This window comes from Pan troglodytes, chromosome 12 (genome assembly GCF_028858775.2).
Source record: "Pan troglodytes isolate AG18354 chromosome 12, NHGRI_mPanTro3-v2.0_pri, whole genome shotgun sequence".
Lineage (NCBI taxonomy): Eukaryota > Metazoa > Chordata > Mammalia > Primates > Hominidae > Pan > Pan troglodytes.
Genome location: NC_072410.2, coordinates 10,174,837 through 10,180,836, shown reverse-complemented (window position 1 = coordinate 10,180,836; position 6,000 = coordinate 10,174,837). Strand labels below are relative to the sequence as shown.

The 6,000-nt window shown below is 48.1% G+C and overlaps 1 protein-coding gene across 4 annotated transcripts in view; it reads left to right on the top strand.

The window, feature by feature from the left end:
* The first annotated feature begins 612 nt into the window (after window positions 1-612).
* PSD4 (pleckstrin and Sec7 domain containing 4) overlaps window positions 613-6,000 on the top strand; it is a 46,370-nt gene continuing 40,982 nt past the window's right edge. For 2 of the 4 annotated variants that reach the window (XM_063788909.1, XM_063788906.1), the window contains exon 1: window positions 638-765. The gene's annotated coding sequence lies outside the window, so the exon portion shown is untranslated. Of the gene's footprint in view, window positions 766-1,882; window positions 1,906-6,000 lie in introns of those variants that run through there. The other 2 variants (XM_016949275.4, XM_016949269.4) reach the window with 2 other exon arrangements.

The following is a 6,000-nucleotide window of genomic DNA, read 5'->3' as shown; positions in this document are numbered from 1 at the left end:
TCATTATATGGTGCCTTACATAGTTACAGAAACAGAAACCAGATAGTGCCATCAAGGGTGACATTGAAAAATAATAGCGTCTCGCCAATGACAACCTATTCTGAGCTTATGTTTGCTAAAATAGATTAAGTGTAAAATCACAGCTGTTTGCTTCTGTGCCACCAATCCCCAAACCAACTAGTGAATGTTCACTGTAAGTCAACAGTTACAGACAGGTGAAATTTGGAAATCAAATAATGCAACTTTTTCTTGTGCCCAATGAATAGTAAATGAACAAGGGGTTTGTAAGGACTCCAAACAATCCCTGTCAAGGCTTACGCGTATCTGGGGCAGGCCTCAGTTTCCGGTTTAGGTACTGGAAAAATAACCAGAGGGCTTTGGAGCGCCTGCAGCTCGCAGCGCACAGGTCAGACAGTGCCGTGAGGTCAGACAGTGCCGTGCGGGGCGTGCGGGAGGCACCCGGCCTGCCCGGCGGCCCAGCCCGGCGTCACAGCGGTCAGACCAGTCCGACAGCTTCGCCCCCCCACCCCCAACCCCGGCCCGGTCTCAGCCCGCCCCTCCCCGCCCTGCGCCGCCACCCGCCCGCCAGCCTGCAGTCCCGGAAACCGAGTCCCTCCTGTGAGCGCCCAGAGCTGGACTGGCCCAGCCCCCCCCCCGCGCAGCCGAGGCCCCGCAGCTCTCGCTGCCCCCAGCCGGCGCCTGGGCGCGGGGCCATGGGGCGCGCGGGCCGGCGGGAGGCCGGAGCAGGAGCCCGGCGGGAAATGGGTAAGGGATCATGGGGAGGCCTGGGCCGGGCGGGGGCACCCCCGGCCGTCGCCGCCCTCGACAGTGACTGTGTGCCATGCACCGCTCTCGCCAAGCCGGTGAGCACCTGCGGAGCGGCTGTCGCTGAGGGTAAGGGTCCCTGGAGCCGGAAAGAGGGTAGAGAGCGAGCAGGGGACCCTGAGAATCCAGCCTAACCAAGTGGCGGAGACTGGGACAGCAAGGGGACGCTCTCTCCACTGAAAGAACCAGCCTGGGCTCTCTCGCTGCGGGCTACTCCAGCTGCGCTGTTGGATCCTGGCTCCAAGCCCCGCTGGCTGGCGAGCAGGAGGAGCCCTTAAAGTCATCCAAGTGTCAGAATCAGGCGACACTGAGGGCTTTGCTCCTAATCTGTCATGGCCCTGTGCCTCAGTGGTTTCTGGTGCTCATGACCAGGCCAGGCTGGCCCCGGCTTGGTGGGAGCTGCCCCCCAGGACTGCACTGGGCTAGAGGATCAGGCAGCTCTTCTCTATCCCCTTGGGTGCTGGCCCTTCTCCTAGGTGTGTCTAGCAAGAAAGTATGAGAGATTTCTGGGAAGGTAAAAAGTGTCTGCACAGCTGACAAACTCATATCCCTCTAGGATTTCTTTTTGGCTCTAGAATTGTCTAGCTCATCTTTTCTGTAGGATGATGGAGCTAAGAATGTGAGTGAGTTCTTTGCTGGATATTTCCACGCTGCAGGATGGACTTGCTGCTCTGGTCAATGCACTCGCCAGACCTCTGTGTCCATGGTCCGCATGTCTAGGTCAGGGGGCCAGTATCAAAGTGAAGACTGGGCAAGTAAGCCCCACCTGCCCTTGAACCTCAGGCTTGGCCCCTCCTGAGGCCCAGAGCTGACTGAATGTTAATTAGCAACTAATTGGATGTCCATGAGACTCTCTACATAAAGAGCACACCAAGGTCAGGTTTAGACAGTGTGTAGCGCCAAATAATTCATTCTTTTCTTCCAGACGTGATATTTCCTGTATGTGAAGCATATAAAGAAGAGTCATTCATTCATTCATCTAGCAGATATTTACTAAGTGTCAACTACGAATCAGGCATGCAGGCACTGCGAATACTACTGCTCTTACTTGCATATGGGTTGGAAAGAGAAAATAAGCAAGTAAGCAGTTGAATGACATTATTTCAGAGAGCAATAAATGCTGAAAAAACAAAACTGAAAAATTCCCAAAAAGAGGGATATGGGGCATGACAGTGAAATGTATAAGAGAAATTGGGCCTTAACTAGAAAGTGTAGCAAACAGACTTTCTAAATTAGGTGGGAAAATGGTCTCATGTTCAGGTCCTCAAAATCTAGGGACACAGAATGAGGTGCCCTCTGTTCCTATCAGCAGGGAGTTATAAGCTGCTTATAAAGGATCAGTGAGAAATGAACTAGTGGTGAGTAGCCCCTCTCTAAGAGTATGTTTCTTATTGGGAAGCTTAAATCTAAGACAGAGATTAAGATTCCCAGAAAACACGGTCTATTGACTCACTCACTCATTTGTATATTTATTCAACAAATATTTATTGAAGGCCTGTATGTCCCAGGCACTATTCCAGGTTTTAAGGATACATCAGTGAACAAGACAATCCTGCATCTCACAGAGCTTATTTCTTGTGGGAGAAACAGACAATAAACAACATAGCAATTTTAATGTCGTGTCAGATGAAGGATCTGAAGAAAAGCAAGGCAGCTTAAGGGGTTAAAGTTGATAGGGGCTGCAGTGTTCAACAGAGTAGTCAGGACAGGCTGTGCTTAGATGAAATTTGAGCAGAGACGTGAATGTATGTGGGACATAGCCATGTGACTGCCTGGGGGAAGAACATTCCAGGCAGAGGGAACAGCAAGTGCAAAGGCCCTGAAGCCAGAGCGAGGCATGAAAATGCTGGGCATGCTGGACGAACAGGGAGGAGGTCAGTGTGGCTCTGGGGTGGGGAGCAGGCATCTCAGAGACTTGTCTTAAAGGAGGCTGGGGTAGGGCTCAGCCTTGACCAAAGGCACCCAGGAAAGCAGATGGTGCCCCTCACTGCTGTGGCAGGAAGATTTACAATCTCCGACTTATGGACAGGCCTGGTGGTTTATGCCAAGTAGGGCAAGAAGTGATCAACAGAGATGGAGAGCATGTCTTTTGGTAGGAGAGGTATCATTTGCTTTTCTTACTCACACTCTGCATCCTTCAAAACATTATGGGCAGCCTAACTAACATGGTGAAATCCCATCTCAGCTAAAAATACAAAAATTAGCCAGGAGTGGTGGCGCTTTCCTGTAATCCCAGCTACTCCGGAGGCTAAGGCATGAGAATCGCTTGAACCCAGGAGGCGGAAGTTGCAGGAGTGGAGATTGTGCCACTGCACTCCAGCCTGGGCGACAGAGTGAGACCTTGCCTCGAAAATAAAATAAAATAAAATATAATAATCATGATAATAATAACATTATGGGGCCACACAATGAGAATTATAGTGGGCAGCAGACCCTGAGGTTTTCAAATTTAGTATTAGGTTGGTGCAAAAGCAATTGTGACGTTTGCCATTACTTTTAATGGCAAAAACCACAATTGCTTTTGCACCAACCTAATAAATGCCCAGGGAATGAAAGATGAGAAAAAACCTGCCTTCCGGGAAAATTCCAATAATCTATTTTTATTTTCATCCTTAAAACTATTAGATGATCTCATTAGCAGGTTTTTCTTAAAAAAAAAAAACCAGCCCAAGATCATATAAATCATTAGCATTTATTGAACACATACTATATGCCAGGCCCTACTTTGGGTAACTTGTGTGCACTAACACAAATAATTCCCGCAGCAAGTCTATGCAGTTTATAGTATTATGATCCCACTTCACAGATGGGAAAACTGAGGCCCAGAGCAAGTAAGAAAGTTGGCCAAGGTTACATGCGTAGTAAGTGAAGAATCAGAATTTGCCATCAGCTGGTGCCATTTTTGAGCCAAGTGCTCTCATACTATGCTGTAACAATGTCAGAGAGCCAACCTTGAGCCCAAATTTTGAAGATATTCTGTCCACCAAAATGGACTTCTGACTGCCCTAACTTTTGGAGAAGCTCCTAGTTGGCAAATGAAATTGGTCCCTTTATAAAATAGTCGTGGCTGGCCGGGCGCGGTAGCCTGTAATCCCAGCACTTAGGGAGACCGAGGCTGGCAGATCACTCAAGGTCAGGAGTTCGAGACCAGCCTGGCCAACACGGTGAAACCCCATCTCTACTTAAAAAAAAAAAAAAAGAAAGAAAGAAAAATACAAAACTTAGCCAGGCATGGTGGCTCGTGCCTGTATTCCCAGCTACTTGGGAGGCTGAGGCATGAGAATCACTTGAACCCCGAAGGCGGAGGTTGCAGTGAGACAAGATTGTGCCACTGCATCCCAGCCTGGGTGACAGAGCAAGACTCTTGTCTCAAAAATAAATAAATAAATAAAATAAAATAGTTGTGGCCATGTGGCATATTCCACAAATACTGGTCTCAGACCATGGTGAGGATGCGGGTGCAGGGTGAGGACTACATAGGGTGCGGTAGGTCAGTGGATCAGATCCAGTTAGCCAGGGCTCAGCCTTGTGCCCAGGAGGCTAAAGCAGGAGGATTACATGAGACCAGGAGGGCAGGTTTTGTCCACAGTGCATGACAACAGATGGTTAGAGAGAAGACAGCTGCTGGGTTTGAGCACATTCTACTTCTCTCCTTCTTTAAAAAAGATGTTTTTAAGATAGTACTGGCCGGGCACGGTGGCTCATGCCTGTAATCCCAGCACTTAGGGAGGCCAAGGCAGGCAGATCACCTGAGGTTAAGAGTTCAAGAGCAGCCTGACCAACATGGAGAAACCCTGTCTCTACCAAAAATACAAAATTAGCCAGGCGTGGTGGCACATGCCTGTAATCCCAGCTACTCGGAAGGCTGAGGCAGAAGAATCGCTTGAACCCAGGAGGTGGAGGTTGCGGTGAGCCGAGATTGCGCCATTGCACTCCAGCCTGAGCAACAAGAGTGAAACTCCATCTCAAAAAAAAAAATAAAAAAGATAGAACTTACATAGGTTAACACTCTTTAAAAATATTTTTAAAGGCAATATTTACATGTATTCAAAAATCTTTTTAAAATATTAATGCAAACAGCCCTTAAGGTACGCAGTGAAAAATCTCTTTCCCTCTCCTGTCCTGTCATCTCCAATTCTCCTCAGAGGCAATTTCTTGAGAATACTTTCAGAGCGACATATTCTATTTGTAAACAAGCATATATGTATGTATACCTTCCTTGTCTTCTTCTTTTTTTAAAACATAAATAGTAGGAAATAATACTTAGGTATGCACTTTTTAAACTTAATATCCTTAATCATTCTGCTTCAAGACATATAGACAGGTTTCATCTTTATGGACAGGTTTCATCTTTCTTTCTTTCTTTTTTTTTTTGAGACGGAGTCTTGCTCTGTCGCCAGGCTGGAGTGCAGTGGCATGATCTCGGCTCACTGTTACCTCCGCCTCCCGGGTCAAGAGATGCTGCTGCTTCAGTCTCCTGAGTAGCTGGGACTACAGGCGTGCACCATCACAACCAGCTAATTTTTGTATTTTTGGTAGAGACGGGGTTTCACCATGTTGGCCACGATGGTCTCGATCTCTTGACCTCATGATCCACCCGCCTCGGCCTCCCAAAGTGCTAGGATTACAGGCATGAGCCACCATGTCAGGCTTTTCTTTTTTTTTTTTTGGAAACAAGGTCTCACTCTGTCACCCAGGCCGGAGTACAGTGGTACAGTCATGGCTCACTGCAGCCCGACCTCCTGGGCTCAAGTGATCCTCCAGCCTCAGTGCCCTGCCCTGCCCACCCTCTGCCCAGTAGCTGGGACCACAAGCAGGCGCCACCACGCCAGGCTAAATTTTGTAATTTTTGTAGAGATGGGAGTGTCACTATGTTGCCCAGGCTGGTCTCAAACTGCTAGCCTCAAGCAATCCTCCCACCTCAGCCAGCCTCCCAAAGTGCTGGGATTATAGTCGTCAGCCACCACACCCCGCCTTCATCGTTTTTAAGTACGTATATGATGCTGTATCTCATTGAATGAGCTACCATATTTATCTAGCCAGTGCACTGTGGGTTTATAAGCTATTTCCCCCATCTCTGTTTGTTTGCTGTGATAGACAATAACACATTAAGCATACCTGTACCTATATAATCTCAGTTCTGTGACTGTTTCAGCAGGAGGAATTCATAAATGT